Source organism: Cyanistes caeruleus, chromosome 5 (genome assembly GCF_971803275.1).
Source record: "Cyanistes caeruleus chromosome 5, bCyaCae1.hap1.1, whole genome shotgun sequence".
Taxonomy (NCBI): domain Eukaryota; kingdom Metazoa; phylum Chordata; class Aves; order Passeriformes; family Paridae; genus Cyanistes; species Cyanistes caeruleus.
In genome coordinates, this window is record NC_141705.1 from 4,077,117 (window position 1) to 4,097,401 (window position 20,285).

The window sequence follows — 20,285 nt, forward strand, 5'->3', positions numbered from 1 at the left end:
TACCACAGCAGGGTTCACTGACAAGGACAAGGAGACAATTCCTGCCTCACAGGGTTCCCCTCTTTCCTTATCCCATCCGTCACCAGCTGTCTTACTGATTCTCTGTGATTCTGATATTTGTGAGAGGAAATGGTGGTTTTGAACCACAGTGCTGGATTTTCCTTGATGGTATCAACCAGAGAACATTTTACCTCCTTTTTGCTCTTTGTCTTTAAAGGCAGACCATGATATGTCATTATAAAAGTGTTGTATGTCATGTTAAAGTGAAAATAAATCACAGGAGGTTTTTGGAGTCTAAGACTGAATTGGTGTATTAGGTTGAGTGATGTTTCTAATAAGATACTTCCCTCCCAATTAGCACTGAAATTTTCTAGACTGACAGTAAATCCAAACCTGATTTTCTCGGTTCCTGTAGGACTTAATCTGCCTGGGCCTCTCCTACTAAATATTAAAATTGAGGTCATATCAGTCTTAATTCATTAAAGTTTGAATGCCTTGCCATTTCCACATTTAAAAAGTCTGCATTAATAGTATAATTGCAGTGTTTGCCTTTGCCCATTGAACTGAAAGCTGGGACAAAACCAACACCTGACAGAATGAATAGCACAAGAGTCAAAATGGTGTGGGGTATAATTTTGATGATTTTTTTTCATTGTTTTTGACCAACAACCTAAACTGCCTTCCTATAAAATATTATATTAATTTCTTATGTGTCATAGTTGGGAATAAATGATTCAGTAAGTGGACCCCAATTTTATCAATACTCAGGAAACTTGCTTTTCTTGAGAAATGTTGTTGTTATTCCTCATTATTTTATCTTATATATGTATATATGCATATAAAAGGTCTGACTGTACTGTTCGTACCTTGTCAGAGTATTTGATCATTTTAACCTTGTTCAGAGTATTTGATCATTTTAAACTTAGTGTATTCAGAGAAAATAAAAATATGTTGTTCCCAAAACTGCATTTTCATGCAATGGTTTTCATGTTCAACTCATTTAATTTTCCATTAATTAGTTCATTGTTTTGTTTTTTCTAAGGTGTGTTCTTACAGAAGTAATGACTTGTGCACTGGTGCTTTTTCATATGCTGGAAAACATTGCCTCAATTTCAGAGGCAGTCTGTCTGAAAATGATCTTAAAGCTGTTTGTCCACCTGAAGAATCAATCTGGTCTATGTAGTGTGATTCATAACCTCTCAAATTTTATTTCTACTGAAGCTAGAATTTATGGGCTATTAATTTGTTGTTTTTACATGTCTGCAAGTTAATATCATTATGAGAGAAATTTATCATGTGTTTTATATTACTAACAATATGATTATTAGCTCTGTGTATACCTGCTTTTGGTGTCCAGATCTTATCTTCAAATCTTTCAGTATTTACACAATCCAGATTAACACTGTTGGGTGTTGTATTTTTTAGGTGCAAAGAAAAAGATTCCCAATGCATTTGTAGAACTACTGGGAATTAATCAAAATAAAAGAGGCATGGGCCTACTGCAGTTAGTGAGGGTTCATAAAACCACATCAAAAATCTGTGTCTCCTTGGAGGCTACAGAGCATCTTCTGTTGCACATTAAAAATCCATCAATAATTGCATAAATGTAGTGTCTGAGTGTTGAAGGGGGTGAAAAACATCTGTGTTTTCAAAGATGTGGGATTTCTCTCTTTTTGATTTATTTTCTTTAAAAAACACCTGAATCTCTTCAGCAGTGGGACTGAATTTTTACTATAACTGAGTAAATTCTAAATGGCTTTGGTTTGTCTGTTGCACTGAAAGCTGAGACAAAAATGACACGATTAGATCAGCATTGGGATAGTCAAGGATGAACTTTTCCTCAGGAAAAGTCAAAACTCTTCCTATCAGTAATGTCACTGCAGTATTTACAGTGCCATTAGCAATCTAAACTACAAAAACCATGTGAGTTTTGTGTAAACCTGCAGTTTATCCTCCACTGGTTTGGATTATTTCTGTTTGTTTACACCAGGAATGCTTTTACAAATGAGAGCAAGAGTCTGCAAAGCACTGTTGGAGGAATTTGCTGCAATTTAGGGAATTTTCAGCTGAAATGATGGTGCTGGATATCCAGAAGAGGGCATGCTTGCACATGAGAAATGTTTTGTGCATCACTAAAGATGTGCATGCTGATGTGGTACAGCTGTAATCCAAGAAAATGTCAAAGTACACAAAGAAAAGATGTTACCTTGTTAGTAGCTGTGGGTTCTTCAAAAATAAATAAATTCAAAAGGTTGTTCAGGGGAAAAAAATGTATTTTAATGAAATTAGTATTAAGTGGATGAACTATCAGATAGAAATGAGGTGGTAAGTTCTACTTGCATTTTTTGGTAACTTATTTCAGCTGTAGGTACATGAAAGCTGAAGAACCCATTCATTCTTACACAGAATCAATTCCAAGTTCTACAGCAGTGAAATGTGTCATAATGTGAAACCAGATACATCAGTGTTTGGGGTTTGATATTTGATCTGGAAAATTATCTTACAGCTTCCAAAGGGCAATAGAAATGCAAGAGCATCAGGTCTTGTGACACAGGAACTTGTTGCTTCTTCCAGAGTTATGTGTTAGCCAGATGCTGGGAGCACGTGGAGTTGGTTTTTATATTTTTATATTTTATATTTTATATATATTTTTTCTATTTTCTATTTTCTATTTTATATTTTATATTTTATATTTTTATATTTTATATTTTATATTTTATATTTTATATTTTATATTTTATATTTTATATTTTATATTTTATATTTTCACTTGAGGAATGGAAGACAAAAAAGGCCTCTGCAGTAATCAGTTCCCGTGCTTAGTAAGAGTAGGAGGATTGTTTCTTTTTTTTTTTTAGGATGACTGAGCTGAAGGAATAAGCAATTTTCTTTTTGGATGGGATTGTTTTTTGATTTTGAAGCATTGATTCAATCTTCAAAATATTTGGAAACTTTTTCAGAACCTTTCCTTTTAACAGGTATTGCAACTGTTCACAATATTTTGGTTTACAGTATTTTGGCTACAACAGAATGAAATGAAGCATTTTCTGAAATTATTTTGTCTATAATTTGTCAATTAATTTGTCTCCCTGTCCATATGAAGGGGTTGGAACTTGATGGTCATTAATATCCCTTCCAGCCCAAACTATTCTTGATTCTGTACCAAATCTTTAAGCTTATCTGCTTTATAAAGTAAATTGTGTTTAAGCTTAGGGTAGCATACTGACCTCACATTTTCACAATACCTGTATTATATAGGATTTTTATATCTTTGTCAGATCTTTGCTGCCTTGTCCAATTCTTGCATTTATTTACCAAGAACGAAACAAAGAGAATGGCAACACAGACAGATGCATCATAACTGTAATTGTGCATCAAAGTCACAATAAATTGTTTATGTTTCTGTTTACTGACATCCCTAAAATTCAATTGTGTAGCTCTGTGTGGCCAGAGGCTGAGCTGGCTGTGATGTGCTCCAAAGGTGTGTAATGATGTGGGTACTCTGAGGCTGTCAAATGCATTGCCAGAGATGCCCTTGAATCCTGGGATGAATTACATTTTAATTGGGTTTTAAGGCTAAGCTGAGTAAGTAGATAAGGTAGAATTAAACTGAGACTATTAATGTCATTAAACCTTTGGTGCTCTTAAGCTCTTGCACCAAACCCTGGGTGAGCTCTTGCTGGAAAGAGACATAATCACAGAAAGACATAACCCCGTACCTGGAGCCCCTCAGACCCAGGAAGCTGCAGAAAATCACATTACTTCCATTTTATTATAGCATTTTGGAGGGAAAAGAGACAAAAAGCCCAAAGCTGAGTTTTCCCAAGCTGTGGGACCATTCACACAGGGAATTTCCTAAGATTATTGGATGGTGGGGGGTTTGTTCCTGACAGAGCAGAGAACAGAAGCTGCTGTGATGTCAAATGGCCAAAACATTTGCCTGTGCATTTCTTTTCTCTGTGAAATACCTTATGATGATTTTGCTTTGGAATTTTTATTTTTATTGGATGAATTTTTTTCTTGTAATTTCTTTTTGTCCTTCATGCAGATGCAATCAGATTATTAGAATTTTTCAACAATTACAAAATTCAAGCACTTGAATTCATTTGTTATTCCATTATATTATTTTTAAACACTTTTTAAAATTGTTTGAAGCTGAACAATAGGTCTGATGACTAAAGGCCTTGCAAGGTAAACTTTAATGTGAATAATTTATTATCCAAGACAGAACAGGGGTCGGTGTCATGGCTAGAACAGTAAACATTAATCTTTACTTTTTAAAAATTTCCTATATAAATTAAAAAAAAATAAAAAAGGAAAACAGAAAAAAAAAAAAGAGAAAGTAAGGGAAAGGAGAATTTTGTTGTTGTTGATATCTGTTCATTCAATAGAAAATTATGTCTGATTTTTCAGACTGGGTTGGGGACCATGGAACTTCGTGCTTCATGCAGTATTTTTGATTTCTGCTTATAGGATGAGGATATGGAACCAAATCCCATGGATGTCAGTGAATGTTGTTCATCCTTACATGTCCTTGTAAGAGATTCAGCTGGGGATGTAAGGTGCCTGATTTCAGTATTTCAGTATCCCCAGGAGAGGCAGTAAGGTTAACTCACAAGATTTAAAACTTCACTGTAAATGTTGTGAGAGTCGGGTCCTGTATTTTATGGGGTCTGGTTCCTCCTGGTGTGTTCTGCCTGGAGAGCTGTCACATAATCCTTCCAAATGCTCAATAATTAACATTTTCTCGGGGTGAGTTCTGATTGAAATTATGAAATCTAATTTAAGAAAAAAAGACTAACCAAAAACAAACTAAAAGCAAGCAAAAAAACCCCCAAAAACCAAAACCAAACCAAAAATAAACAGAAAACGAGCAACCCCAAACAATTTAATATTAGGATTTAACTACTGAAATACATGTTGAAGCAGAAATACAAAGGCTTTTAAAAAAATTATCTTTATTTCTGTCCTTTCACTGTGACTAAATAAAATAGTGAGCAAATCCATTAAAGGTGTGCCTGATTTGGAGTGTGCAAGACCAGACTTCCCAAGCAGATTTACATCCATTTGTGTGTACAAAACAATAAAACTTGAAGGCTCATTAGCTTGGAATGACCCAACTGTGTTTTATGTGAAGGGGTCATTTCTTTACTAATGAGCCTCTAAACCAGATGGCCAAGCCCACAGTAGTCTAACTGCATTAGGGTGATTTAGATTTTTAGGTAAATAGCTTTGCTTTTCTGGTCTTTTTCTTTGTGTCTTACAGGCTGGAGCTAGAAGAACAGCTTCTTCTAGAACTCTGTACACACTGTTTTTCCTTAGGAGATAAATGGCTGAGGTGACTCAGCTTCTTAGGGTTTCATATCAATTTCTAATATTTTTTCTGATTTGTAGTGTATCTGTTAGAAATTACCTCCCTAGAAATTCTTACGGGTAGGAAGCTATTGTGCCAATCTTTGCCTACTACTGGATTTGGTTTTCAGTAGAAAATTAAAATCATTCTTATTGCCTCATCTCTGAGCATGTATAAAATGCACATGAAATGCAAAACCACAATGATTTTGCACAGGTGATAGTGCAAGAATGATATGCCCCATTTCTGGAAGTGTCCAGGGTAAGGTTGGATGGGGCTTGAAGCAACCTGAGCTAGTGAAAGGTGTCCCTGCCCATGGCAGGGGGTGGAATTGGATGGGCTTTAAGGTCCTTTCCAACTCAAACCACTTTGTGATTCTATTATTTGCGTTCTAATATAGAACTTTTCTTGTCTTTATGAATTTAGGATGCTTCAGGTGCTTAGGGTGAAGGAGCAGTTGCTCATTTGAGGCTGGATTCATATCACTCTGGCATGTAAGTGAGGAATCGGGTCCTTATGGATACCCTCAAGATTGCTACCTTCAAAATATACTGAATTTTAAGTGTCCTGGATAATTTTTTTTGGAATTATTTTCTCTTACCATTACTAGGTCATACACAAGGGAATCTTGGAAATGACAAAAAAAACTCTGCAGACAACCCAAAAGAGAACTTAAAGAGCGTCAGCTAGTGAAGGGCAACATCATCAAGATGGTTTTGAAAGTGTGTTTCAAGCACATTGTGCCAATGAATAGCCACGATCCTTTCAGCAATCTCACATTTCAGAGAGATTTGGATGTAGCAGATTGTCTGTTACAGTGAATAAAATAACATCATGTGATGATTTGCTCATATCTTCTGGGAGTTTGTCTCAATGATGTTAGATAATTGTGTATAAGTTCTTAGCACTGGGAATCGGTCTTATCTTCAAAGAATGTGGTTATATTTGGGGGAGTAAGAGCATAAAAAGGCTCAGAATAAAGCTTTATCTGGCCTAGTAGCCTATCTCTGATAATAGTCACGGGGGATGACTCAAGAAGAATATAAGAACCTGGCAAACATGCTGTGATTGTGATTCCTCTTTGCAAAATTTATTATCTTAGCCTCCAGCAATTTATGGTTCAGGGAGTTCTTGAACCAAAGGTGATATTTACTGTTTAAAAGTGAATAATCCAGATCCTTACTTAAACAGCCTGTAGTGCATTAAGATTTTAAGAGATTTACACAGGCCTTTGGAATAGCTATTTTTGCATCATTTTGACCCAGTCATCCTTTTATTTTTAACTCTTTTTTTTCCCTCTCCTGTGTTTTGCAAGATGCTTAGTCCAGGATGAGTTGGGAAGGGGAGAAATGCAGCCTGTTATTAAAGGAGGGTTGTGAAAACATCTGTATTTTGGTAAAACCTTTTTGAACCACATTTTCTAGGCATTTACTGCATTTGCTTTTCAAGTACTGAAACAAAACAGAATGTGCTGCATCATTTTAGATGTATCAAGCCTAATACATTGAGATATGATCATTTTATTCCCACCTGCTACAATTTTCCTGCTATAGCCGCCTCTCACTAGCACCAGTGGCTCCTAAAGCAGTGGGAATTCCTACTGGGGAAAATCTGCCTAAAATCAGCTGTGAAGATCTGGAGTGGGGATGGTCTGAAATATCCTGTACTCTCACTGTGTGCTTTTTAAACAAACCTGATAACAAAGGTTTGTGCAGCACTTTCAGGGTGGCTGTGCTGTGTGGAAGAAATGGAGATGCTGCCAATGCACTTTTCTTTGTCACAAAATATTGTAAGATGTGCAGTAAAGCTTTACTTCAGTCAAAGGATTTTCCTCTAAGACAGGTCAGAATCAGTGCCCAAATACCCTCCCTCCAGAGAGGAGGAATAAAAACAGTGTCAGATTGTGAGCAGAGTAAATTAATGTTGGATGTGAGAGTGCACAGAAAGGTTAACACTGTTGTGATTTGCCCATGCTGGTAAATCTTTTGCCTCGAGTATCAGGATGTGGGTCATTTTCTGGTGGAGACACTAATAACAGGGAAAAATAAGATTTTTCTCTTTTGTCCTGATTTCTATGCATTCCCATTTAGCAATGTATTGGGTAGAGGATCTGTATGTCACATTTTCAGCTTCTGTCTGCTTTACCCAAAGGCAAATGAAGTCTCTCCCTGAGTATTAAGTGACAAGGAGGAAGTTATTCAAGTCCATCATTGCTTTTAAAATTTATTTGTGATGATGAAACTTCTGCTTTATAATTGAGAATGGGAATCTGGTCTCCAAATCACACCTTAATCTGTAGTCTGGGAAATGTAAGTGGTATTTTATCTCTTTACTTAGTGTTGCCAGACTAACAGAATGACAATAGTATAACTGGGTTTTGTCAAAGCATATAATTAAATGGCTATGAAAACTAAAGAGCATTCCGTTCACTGAAGAGTGGTTACACTTGTACTGCCATGTAAGCAAAATGGCAATAACAAAATGAGAGAGCATTATGCATTTTGATTTGTTAATAACAAATTAAAAATGATTAATACTTTTGCTACGGTGAAATTCTTACCCAATCCCTTGAGAATTCCATGGCATCATAAATGTAATTTGCAGTTCTTTACAATTGTGGTTTAAATAGATCGAGTCTAAAGGGAGTCTGCCTATTTGATTTCCAAATTTGCATCACTTAAAATCCAATCAGACCAACTGTTTGGATTTTTATTAGATATGAAATACACAAATGGGTTCAAGGCCACGCTATGTATAACAAACACACACCTTGTTGTGCAGCATGGATTATCTAACTCGTTCCTTAGCGTGTGGTTCGACCTTCAGCCCACCCAGACTGCGCAGTGACTCCTTGAATTGTTACTATAATAAACCCTTCGATTTTCAGTAACTGGTGTTTTACAGCCCAGCAGATTGCCTTTGATTTTGTGGATTCTCTGTAACATATTGAGTTTAACGGATTTATGTAGGAATGTAAAACAAAAATAATACAGCAGGCGCTCCGAGTTTTCGAACACAAGGCATTAGGATTGCAGATGGCCGAGTCAGATAATGACATTGAATAATTTAGTGGGGAAGGTAATCTGGTTTTGACAGAATACATTAACATTTAGCTGATAGTACAGGTGTCTGGGTACTGAGCTGTGTGCCCAGATCTGAGGCACAGCAGAGTGATGGTGTGAGGTGCAGCTTTACAGCCTCACTGACTGTGCTTAAAGAAGAAGTATCTTTTCAAAACATACTAAAATAGATTTAAAAGACCCTCAGCATTCCAGTCATTGCAATAACTTCTCACTGTCTGGTGTAATTTTTTATTCTGCTGCTGAGAGAAAAGGAGCAATACTTCTTTAATGGGCTTTGATTAAAATTGTATGTTGGTTACAGGGTGGATCTAAGAAAACAAGGAGGAAGAAAGCACAGCAATTAAGAGATTTCCCTGCAGTTCATGTCTATTATGTCAAAACATGGCCTCTGCCTTTTCTCCCAAGTTGACAGTGAGACACACCAATCTTTTTTTTTTTTTTACGACATTAAACTGTAGTAGACATGATGTTAATATTGGTGGCTGTGCTTTAGAGAGAAACAGTGAGAGTAATAACCTGGGACTGGTTGAGCTCTGTGGACAGGAGCTCTTTGGGCTGGATTTGTCTGTGTGTGCAGCATTCCAGTAACGAGTGGTGCCGTGTTCCTGCAGCTCTCCCTGACACAAGCACAGAGCACATGCAGAGTCACAGACTCATGGGCCATCAAATCCAAATGGTTTGGGATGGAAGGACCTTAAAGGCCATCCCATTTTACCCCCAGCTATGGGCTTCCACCTTCCACTATCCCAGGTTGCTCCAAGCCCTGTCCAACCTGGCCTTGGACACTTCCAGGGATGGGGCAGCTATGGTTTCTCTGGGCAATCTCTGCCAGGACCTCACCATGCTTGCAGGCAAGAATTTCTTCCTAATATCTAATCTAAACCTGCACTCTTTCATTTTAAAGCCATTCCCTTTGTCCTGTCATTCCAGGCCCATGTGCAAAGTCCCTCTCCAGCTCTCCTGCAGCCCCTTCAGGCACTGGAAGGTGCTGGACAGTTCTCCCTGGAGCCTTCTCCTCTCCAGGCTGTACAGCCACGTTAGTTTGTTTTCTTCCAGCCTGAGGTCAGTTTACCATGGCTGTTTTCTTTGTTAACTGATAGGTCTGGAAGAGAGTAACCAGTTCTGCCCAACTTTTCAGTGAAATATGTTGCTCTAACATCTATATTAATAAAGATATCAAGTACATGTACTTCAAGGAGTATTCATAATCTCAGTGGATAATGAATATGTGACTTAAATTATGTACATCATACTTATTCACTTTAAGGCTGATATTTTTTTTCAGGCATATCCCAAATAATTTTTGCCTTGGCAGAGATGAACCTGCCAGTTTGCACATTTTGGAGCTTAAGAAGCAAAACATTTCCACTGTCTGTGTGTAAATGGGAACCTTTTCGTTGCCCAGCTGCAAAGCTTGAGCCGTGCATTCTCTTTTCCAAGCCATGACTGTGTCCCTGATTGTACTGCTTGATCATCAGCAGAGCTCAACTATTCCACATTTCCAGCTTTCAGCATGGGGAGCTTGCTGCAGGAGACATTATGGCTTGATTTCAGATGGAGCCTTGCGCAGGCTGGATCATTTTCAGGACCATTCAAGCACTGCTTGAGTCCCTGGTTGACTGGCAGTATTGAGCCCAAAGAAGAATCTGATGAAAGGAAGTGAGGGAGCTTTCAACAATACATAGCAGAGGGCTTAAATTGAGTTAAACTTGCTGTTTTCTGCATCTTTGGTCCTGCCTATTATAAAAGGCAATAGCTATCAGAGTTTCTGGAAGGAGCTAGCGCTGCATAGCGCCAAACGTGGAGAATTTGTGTTGAGCAGTTGAAGTTTTGCAATATCCTAGAAAACTGGAAACTAGAGGATGTAAGGAAAGAGACCCTAACACAGTTAGCACATGAGTTCTCTAAAGTAACCCATAAGTCTTAGGAATGCCAAAGTAGCTGGACCACGGTATTGATTTTATAATGTTGTTCCTGACTCTCGCCTTGCAGAGCGGTGACATTTCATTACACCCACTGGAGCCATAATAACTGAAGTGCAACACCAGCTGATGGAAATGAAATTAAATCTATCTTCAGTAATAAAGCAGTGATGTCCACCAAGAATAGAATACAAACCTGTTTTTTAGTTTTCTAATGTTCTGTTACAACTAGTTATAAATAAAAAGCAGGTATTTGTTGTAGCAATACTTCTTGTATATCAGCTAACAACCAGATAACCTAATTACTTTGGATTCACAGCCAGATGTTCTTAAAATAAGCACATCTCCATTGTGAAATTTGTATTCTGCAAAATATTTAACAAAGTTTCTTAAATAGCTTCACATTTGTGGTGAAAGACATAAAAAAAGAATCCCCCAAGACACAAAACAACCCTTTGCTGGGAAAGTATAAATCTGGACACAGTTTATCTGGATTTTTCTGTACTTTGAAATACTACACGTTTAATAATTCCATTGGATAGGAAATTCATCCTTCTAATTTCAATCACTGAGCGACTGAACCATCACCAATCTGAGAACTGGAGTTATTTCTTGTTCAGTTTAATGGTTTTCTTAAATAAAATTTGCTGTGTTTCCTCAGGTTCCTCATTGCTTTTCTTTAAACACAGTTTTTACCCTTGATCAACAGCCTGATCTTCCAGGTCAGCACGAGAGGAGGGACCCTTGGCTTCCTTTTTGACCTTTTTTTCTGAATACCAGATAAAAGTAATCAATTATTTAAATCTGGACATGCAAATCATGACTTGAGTTGCAAATTTTGCTTTCATTGTTTTGCTGATACCAAAGGCATTTGCAAGGGTATTATTTATGTCTTGTTGGATTCATGACGTTTTTCTAAGTATTGTTATAACTGGATTTTGTGAATCCAAAGGGAGAAACTTCCACATAGCCTAATGCAGAAGGAATACTTATTTACTCCAGGGTTACTCAAGGATTGGATCTCACGCCAGATATATGGATGATTTCCTGCCCAATTCTTTGGTTCAGGTTTTCAGCATGTTTCCCCAGCTTTCTGTGAGCTGCAAACTTTTAATAAAAGAGAGGCAGGACAGGATATTTTTCATGGTATTTTAGCTAATTGAGTAAGCTTTGGAAAAATAAAATACTAAAATTTTACTTTTTACTTCATTCATTTCTTCTTTGTGGAAGAAGGACCTAAAGTCAGAGCTGCTAAATGACCTTTTCAAAGAAGTTATTAAGAATTCAGAACAATTCTTACCATTTTCATTTTGATCTTGATGTCTGTATTACTCTTACTGGAGTCATTTTCATTTCCCTGTCTTCTTTCCAAATTTCCTGAGACATAGCTGACAAGATTTACCTGGAACATAATGCGTGAAGACCTCAGCTGGAAGAGAGCAGAAGGAGCCTGACACTGGGATATGAAATGCAACCTTCACCTGTCACTTGATGATATTAAAGTGTGTCTGGCTCCTGTGATCCCATTTCTCTGAGAGGGATGGTAAAAACATAGTTGAAAGAAGTTACAAACTTGATCTGGTTTTGCTTTATGATGGTCTCTGTTATTTGCCTTGTATCCTATTTTTTTGGTTTTGGGGGAGTTCTAAATATTTTCAGGTTTTTTTAGCTTGTAGGACTAGTATTTCTTCCTATTGATATATTTATTTTGTTAAATAAATAAAAGTGCAGAAGTGGGTCATGTCTATTGGGAAAATATGCTTTCTTCCTGTCCTTTTTAAAAGTTAAAAAAAATCCAGGACCTAAAGAGGGGACCACAGGAGGGCTGGAGAGAAGAAATTCTTTCTTGTGACAGTGGTGAGGCCCTGGCAGAGATTGCCCAGAGAAGCTGTGGCTGCCCCTGGATCCCTGGAAGTGTCCAAGGTCAGGTTGGACGAGGCTTGGAGCAGCCTGGGCTGGTAGAAGGTGGGCTATAATGGCACTGGATCATCCTTAAGGTCCCTTCCAACCCAAATTCTGGCATTCTGTGATTTTCAGTGAGTTCTTATAAAATACTCTCCTGTGGAAGGAGAGCATTGTGGGGAGGGGAACTCAGGATTTGATTTTCATCACTATTGCTGTTGTATCAGGCTGTCTGGAGGACATGAGTGAGTTTAGTTGTCCATAAACATCTTCTGCTTTGTTGTCCTGACAAAAGGAGCTTCTGTAGATAAAAATGGCTTTAACTTCACTCGTGAAATGCAGGAAGAGGATGCAGGACAAGCCCCCAAGGAAGTCTCTACATCTGTGGGAAGGGTTCATCTTCCTAAAGGTGGTTTCCTTCCTAAATCCCTAACTAGCACTTGTAACTTCCAGGGAACTCCTAGCAGGGAAGTCTGAGGAAATATGGGAACCTTCCCTGTAGTGAAGGGATTCAGCATTTAGCGAGGTCATCAGTTTTTCTCCAAGAGCAGAGTCAGACGTTGGAACAAGTTCAGTCTCCACCTGTGGAGCTTCTCAAGACCTGCCTGGATAAAGCTCTGAGCTCTTTTTTGGCCTCCCAGCTGGCCCTGCTTGGAGCAGCCAGTTGGCTTTGGTGACCTCTGAAATCCCTTCCAGACTGAATTATTTTATGATTCTATGATATTTAAGAGAGTTTGGGCACAGTGCCAGCCTGTTTGACATCCTGAGCTCCTGTCCATTTCCAGCAGACAGAAGTTTGTATTCCTGGCATTTTGCAGAGTGGGAGGAAACTGATATTCCTGCCAGGTGGTGGAGAAACAGAAAAACAGAGTATTAGTTAAAAATAGATAATAATTTCTTATAGAATAACAGGGTGAAGAGATGCATAACTCCCAATCAACCCCCTTATGCCTGTGCAAATTTTTAAGCTAAAAGTTGGGTAATTTTTGCTTCTTAATATAATGGAGAAGGGCCACAGTGTCAGTGTCTTGCTTTTTTTCTGTAATTAGGAAAATTAAAAATGGTCTTTACTACCCTGGCTGTTATTTGTGTTTTAGAACTTCCTGAAGTAAATTCAGTAAAGAAAAAATGTGCATTGGTTCTTTGTGAGAGCCCTAAATTCTACAAGCAAAGTGTATTTCAGGATAATATACATATGATTAAGAAAAAAAAATCAATAAAATATCCTCTTTCTTCTTTTCTTCACTTGAAAATCATGATTTACTTTCCCCAATTAAATTACTCTCTCTTTTTCCCATATTATCACTGTATGTGCTTTATCACAGAGACTTCAACTGCTGAAGCCAACCAGGAATTCCTAGGCAGAACTAGATGTGGTAACTCATCATTTTATTCTCTGCTCCTCAAAAATTTATTTGAATCTTTTTGTGGGATACCAGTAATTAAAATCTACTGTTGAGAAATTGGGAATTAATATTTATGGTATGTTAACTCAATGTTAACATGAGTAGAATTTACTTTGGAGTTTAATGGTCTTACATTCACCTCCACTTGAATTCATCACCTTCCTGGGAATTTATTTTTTTATTTTAAAACATTTACAGAGGAAAAGAACAAAAATGGTGGAAATATGCAATAATAAATATTTTTTAAAGTGCTTATTAGGCTTCTAAAGATTTTTTTAAATTAGATTTTATTTTTTTAGATTTTTGTGGCTTTTTTAACCTAAGTTACATTTCTTCAGTAACTTATTTTCAGAATAATTTTGGTTTTGCATGCTAAGAAATAAAATAATATGTGTAAATGAGACTCAAGCACACTTCACTATCTCAATTTGTAATTACTTCTAAATGATCAATAGATCTGTGTTCCTGCCCAAATACAGGATTGCAGTTTGCAAATAAATTAGCAAAATTTGAAGCTCGAAGGCTCCAAGCCAAGAAAGTAACATGTTATTAACTTCTGCTACCTGTGTCATTATGACTTCAGGATGCTTGCAGAGAAGTTCTTTGCCAGTTCTCATTTCCAATAGCAAGGTTGATTTATGCATATTCTGCCTGAAATGATGTTCTGCAAGTCTTTAATGAAGTAAAAGACTAATGAGGGGCCTCTTTGGTTTAGAGAATAAATGGAGACTCCCAGTGAATGCTGCAGATTTCTCAGTGCCTGTATTTGTTGAGCAAATATGTAAAACAGTGATTTGCATTTGTGGTTGTGCTAATTTATGAGTCAAGAACTCACCTTCAAGTTTCTGTTGCTTGTTTTTCTTGGAATTCTGGCACAGCATCAGCACTTGTGAGCTGTGTTTTCAGTTAATCAAATTAAAACACATTTTGTGTCACATAAACTGTGTTCAAACTATGAAAATGTGATTTACGAGGAAATAGGCTTTTCTTTACCTATTCATTTTTGTGATATAAGCCTTTAAAATATTCAAAAAAACAATCAGAAATGCAGTTTAAAATTAGTGGGCTTTTAAAGGGTCCCATCTAGTCTGGATATCTGGCTGTGATACTTAGGTGGCATTGGCAAGAGTGTCATTTTGGTAAACAATTCATATTTGAGTATTTTAAATATTTTGCTGAAGCTAATTTAATGATATTTTCCTATGCAATCATGCAGGTCATTAGACTGTCACCATTTTTATTTTCATAGAGAAAACCACAGTAATATGACTTTCTATTGTGGTTTTAGTATTTATAGACTTCTTTACTAATAGTATGCATTTAACTAATAAAAGAGACACTCTTAGTAGTAAATAATTTAAATATTAGTATTGTAAAAGTTCTTTTAGGAACAGAAACATCCTGAAACCTTCTTTAGCAGTTGTTCCTGTGCTGGACATTCTGAGAGGTCTCATGTTCCACGGAAGGGTTATAAAAATTAAGACATTTTAAAATACATGCAGAGATGTATAATGGAAATAATCCAGTTGTGCTGCTTCTGTCCTGTGTGACAATCCACACTGATAAGATTTAAATGGAGCCATGTTGTTTATAGAACATTTCCTTTTCAAATAATGCTCAGGCATAAGAACTTTCATAAATTCTGTTTTCATTCCCAAATGCAGAGGATGTTATGATACAGAATTATGCTTCATTCTTCTGCTCACTTTTCTTTTTTGAGAGGGTGAGGATGTGGCTGATCTGTAGAACTGGAATTTAATTGCTCCCCTCTGCCTCTCAGTAGTGAAATGTGTGGCCAGGAGGGGGAAAAGTCAGAGAGGATCTGAATCTCAGCCTCCCTGTGTGCAGTTCTGCTAACCAGGAACACGACTGTTTTGGGGGGTTTGAAAGTATCTTTCACTGGTGTATTGAGACTAATTCAATCCAGTAAAATGTGTGTGTGTTTGGAGATATTTTCCAGCACAATCTGCTTGTTTGTTAACAGATTTTAGACTTCTATTTTCTTTTTCTGTATGTGTTGAGTTCTTAATTGTTATTTAAAAAACCAACTGTTTCACAGAGTTTTAAATACTCATAAATATAAAATTAATATTATGCTCTAGATTGTGAGAGAACCTTTTAAATCCATATTCAGTGTGATAGGAGAAATCTCAGATTGTCTGTTTGCTTCTGTTTTTCTTGGGCTTTGTGGAAAATCAAGTTTTCTTGTGTGGATCTCAGCGTGTCATGCCTCTCACTCTGTGTTAAGACACTAATTGTTCCAGTCTGCTGAGCACTTCAAGTGAGTGTTGAAGGCATAATGATGATGTTGTTCAATAGATAAATTGAAATGTGGGGAAGTCAGAGGAATTGTTCCTTTGTTCTCTGCCTTCACCGAAGTGCTGGTGAGTGACATTCAGCAGGACGTGACTGATCTGTTGCTCACAGTCTTGTCTTTATGCCACACAAGTTTGGAAATATCTGCCTGCCCATTATAAATTTAGTGGGACATTTAGATTCTGCCTGTCTTTAATGAGCAACTAACTCAATTTTTTTTTTTTTCATGTCTAACTAATTTCTCCTTTAAAAATTAGAGATGAGTGTAGAGATTAAAATAAATACAAGCACTGAGGATATTTTTTTTTCCTTCAGGGCTCTAGCATGGAAATGCAATCACCCGGGAAGAGATCTGGGTTCTCAGAAATGAGGTCACCTTGGCAACAAAATCTCCTGTTATTGTCTGAAAGTAGCTAATCAGTGATTTGGCAGAGCAAGAGAATGATAAAAGGGACCTCTGAGCCATTTCCTGTCTTTCTGGTCCTCTTCTGCTGTACAAGGTGATGCTGAGGTGCTTGTACCAGTAGCTGGAGGAGGCTTCTACCTTTCCTCAGTTCTCCAAAGGGAATTAGAGAACCCAAGAGGGATAAGATGTGGTATATAACACCCCAAAGCTGCTTGCTCATTCCTCCCCAGTGGAATGGGGGACAGAAAAAAAATATTAAAAATCTTGGGTTAAGATAAAAACAGTTTAACAGGACAGAAATGGAAGGGAAAATGCTAATATGAATACACTACTACTACCAATGAAGAATGTATAAAAGCAGTGATGCACAATGGGCTGTATCACCACTGCTGATGGATGCCCAGCCAGTCCCAGAGCAGCAGTCGCAGTGCCCTGGGTGACTTCTCCTGGTTTTCCTGCTCAGCATGATGCCCTGGGGTCTGGAATGTCCCTTTGGACACTTGGGGTCAGCATGTCCTGGCTGGGTCCCCTCCCAGCTTCCTGTGCCCCCCAGCCAGCTCTGGCAGGGCAGTGTGAGGGGCTGGAACATCCTTGACTCAGTGCAAACACTGCTCAATAAAAACATCAATTTGTTATCAACATCATTCTCATCCCAATATCTGATCACTTTCCCTGACCAGTCAGGCAGCAATGACTTAAAGTCTCTTCAATTTAAAGTCTTTTTTGTTTCATTTTTGTGTTTTTCCCCTCCTATCAATTTAATTAGGATTTTAAGGTGTCTGGTAAGGTGCAGCTGAGGAGCTCAGCCTGGAGGAAAAGAGGCTCAGGGGGACCTTGTTGCTCTCTACAACTCCTATATCCAGAAGGGTGGATATATTTATGTGGAATTTATAAATTCTTTCATGTATCTATCAAAAGTGACCTGTGTGATGCTGACCGTCTTAGCCTGCAATTCTTTATTACAATTGAGCTTGTAGATGAAATCTTGGCCTTCTGCAGTCAGTGACAGGAAGATTTGGAGCTCACTGCCATAGAATGAACTGTGGAAGAAGCAAACACACGCTGTAATTTGGGTACTGTTCTCTACTGATAAGGATTTCCCGCTGCTAGGCAAACATAAAAGAAATGAATAATCAAACATTTGCATGTTTGTGTGAAAAATCAAATTAAATAGAAGTCCTGTTTCTTCACACTTCTTTTTTTGTGTCAGTGTAACCAGCAGCACTTACAGAAAAATTAGGCTGATATTATATGTTGAAAGAGCAACTCTAAGCATAAAGTGTGCAGGGAATTCAGGGCCTGTTTTCCTTGTTTTCCCCAATTCCTCACTGCCTTAATCTCTTTGTGTCCTCAAAACATTGTTTAGGCATTTTTAGGCTATTTTCTGAACCTTCTAGATTCCTTAAGTTTCATTTGTCAGTAGATACTGCAGCTGATTATATCTTGTTTAGAAGACAACAGAAATTTTCTGAGGGTTTTTTTTGGTCATTTACTAGTATCAAAAATTATGTATTTATTTTATGCTGATTTGCACATATTTTTCAGGGGAAAAACTTTACAAAAAATACCATAAATCCAAGTAAACATGTGAACATAGCACATTTAAGAGAACAAGCTAGAAAATGTTGGTTGCACTGTATTTATTTTTTAAAATGTGATGGGCTATGTAAATTGTTTGTATTTAGTGAGAGTATCCACTGAATGCTGCAAATCAATAAACAGCAGCATCATGGCCTTAAATGCTAATATTCAGATGGACAGAGATCAATGATATTAAGATATACATAAGTCAATTCTGCCATAGTTATTAAATAACAAAATAAAAATCCATTTCTGGAAAAGCACTGCTAAACAGCAAAGGAGTGGAGATTAGAGAGGATTTAGAAAAAAAAAACCCAAAGAGTGTGACAGGTGAAAAGGCAAATTCAAAGCTTTATGCAGCACTGGAGAAAGCAGAAAACTGTTTCTCCACATCAGAACAATATTTCAGCACTTCAAAGTCTTATTTTTATTCTTTTTAGTAGAAGACACAAACTGCCATATTTTTAATGAGGAGCACCTGTAGTTTAATTTTAAAGCATTAATTAAAAATGGTTGTTGTATTAGTTATCTTTGAAATGTATGAAAAGTTGGACAAAATAGCTTCCTTTTCAATCTTAAGCTGCTGAATTCAAGAACAAGGGAAATTTTTTCTTATCAAGTCCAGCAGTAGAATTGTCCTGGAGACTAATCTTCTAAATCTCCAAAATTGGTAAGGAAAGTTAGGTCTAATTTTCAAGTGCTGGGGGTTTTGTATTTAAGGAAATTTGCTTTCTTGTGCCATAAAATATTTATTTGTTTATTTGTTTGTTTGTTTATTTTTGAGAGATTTTTAAATTCAGCTTGACTGTCCCAAAAATTGTTTTGGTATTTTCTTGTGTTTTAATTCCTGCCGTATTCTTATAAATTATATATATATATATATATATGTGTGTGTGTGTGTGTGTGAGTTAACCGTAATGATTATAATATGAATTATGTATTAAAAGGTGGAAAACTTCAAGTTATTTGTAAAAATAAGCAAGTAGAATAAAAAAAAATGATACCACCCTGGCAGAGCATACACCTCTGAAAACAGAAAAAGAGGGGGGAAAGAAAGGAATTTGCCATCACTTGAGCCATCTATAGGTACTGAATGTGGATAATTATGATGATTGCTGTAAGACAAAACAAGGATCCTGCAGGGATCCTGCTCCTGAGGATCCTGCAGGGTTGGATGTGGGGAGAGAGAACAATGCTGTCTTTAACTCAGTATCAAATTGTGGTTGTGCTCAGCAGGGCACAGATGTCACCTGTTGTGAGTGGTTTAAAGTTAATTGTGTTTCACACGCTCTAAAATGATAATTTCTCCTGAGCAATTCACCCAGAGAAGCTGTGGCTGCCTCTGGATCCTTGGAAGTTGGACAGGGCTTGGAGCAAGCTGGAATGGTGGAAGGTGTCCTTGCCCATGTCAGGGGTGGCACTGGATGAGATTCCAGTGTCGCCTTTTTCAACCTAGAAATGAACCTTGAGATTATATTAATTAATTAATTAATTAATATTGGAGGTAATATAAAAATGGATCTTTATTTGGAGGCCTCCAGGGACAGTTATGGGAATGTCCACAAAAGCCCACCCATCTGGGGTGAATACAGTTTGTATGTTTAGCAAATTAGCATAATTGACAAAAAAGCACCAGTTAGGAGGACAAGTGGTGATGGAATTTTTTCCCAGGTGAAGCTTCTTCTCTGAAGTCCCTCCTTTGGTTGTAGCTGTACTTTGTGAAGATGTATCTCAAAGAGTTCTTGACTTTGCTTCTCAGGCAGAACCAAGACAGGATAGGGGCTTGTACCCTCCAGGGCATGGAGATCTGGAATTTGTTTTGTCTTTTTGCCTAGGGAAAGGCCATGGAAAATTACTGGAAAAACCAGTCATGAAAACAATAGGTTACAGAGCTACAAATCTGTGTGTGGAGAATACAGAGACCATGGAAATGGAAAAACAGCAAAACCCAAAATGGCATCGTTAGGTTCCTTCCATCCCAAACCAGTCTGTGAATCCCTGATTCCCAGTACACACAACCCTGATCCTGCTGGATCTCCAGAGCAGGAGTGCTCACACTGCCCTGATAATGTGCATTTATCACTGGTAATCAAGGGAAATGCTGTTGAGATCCCCAGTGACAGACCTTTGACATCCTGTATTATTGTTGGACATTTTCTTAAATTTCACTTTTGCTGAGGGCTGTCTTTTTTCTTTTGTCTTACAAATAACTTGAATTCCAGCTTTTTGACAGTGAGTATATGGGCATAAACTGGAAACTAAAGATTGTCTTTGCAAGGAAATGAAAATTTCTACATTTTTGGCAGGTTTTCTTAA

General features: G+C 37.4%; 1 protein-coding gene and 1 long non-coding RNA gene across 7 annotated transcripts in view; both read left to right on the top strand.

Annotated features, from left to right (window-relative positions):
• CTNNA2 (catenin alpha 2) overlaps window positions 1–20,285 on the top strand; it is a 460,565-nt gene that overhangs the window by 136,178 nt on the left and 304,102 nt on the right. The window lies entirely within an intron of this gene.
• LOC147652870 (uncharacterized) lies at window positions 4,478–5,983 on the top strand. The gene is made up of 3 exons (XR_015287565.1): window positions 4,478–4,562; window positions 5,780–5,847; window positions 5,964–5,983. It is a non-coding gene; the product is annotated as an uncharacterized LOC147652870 (long non-coding RNA).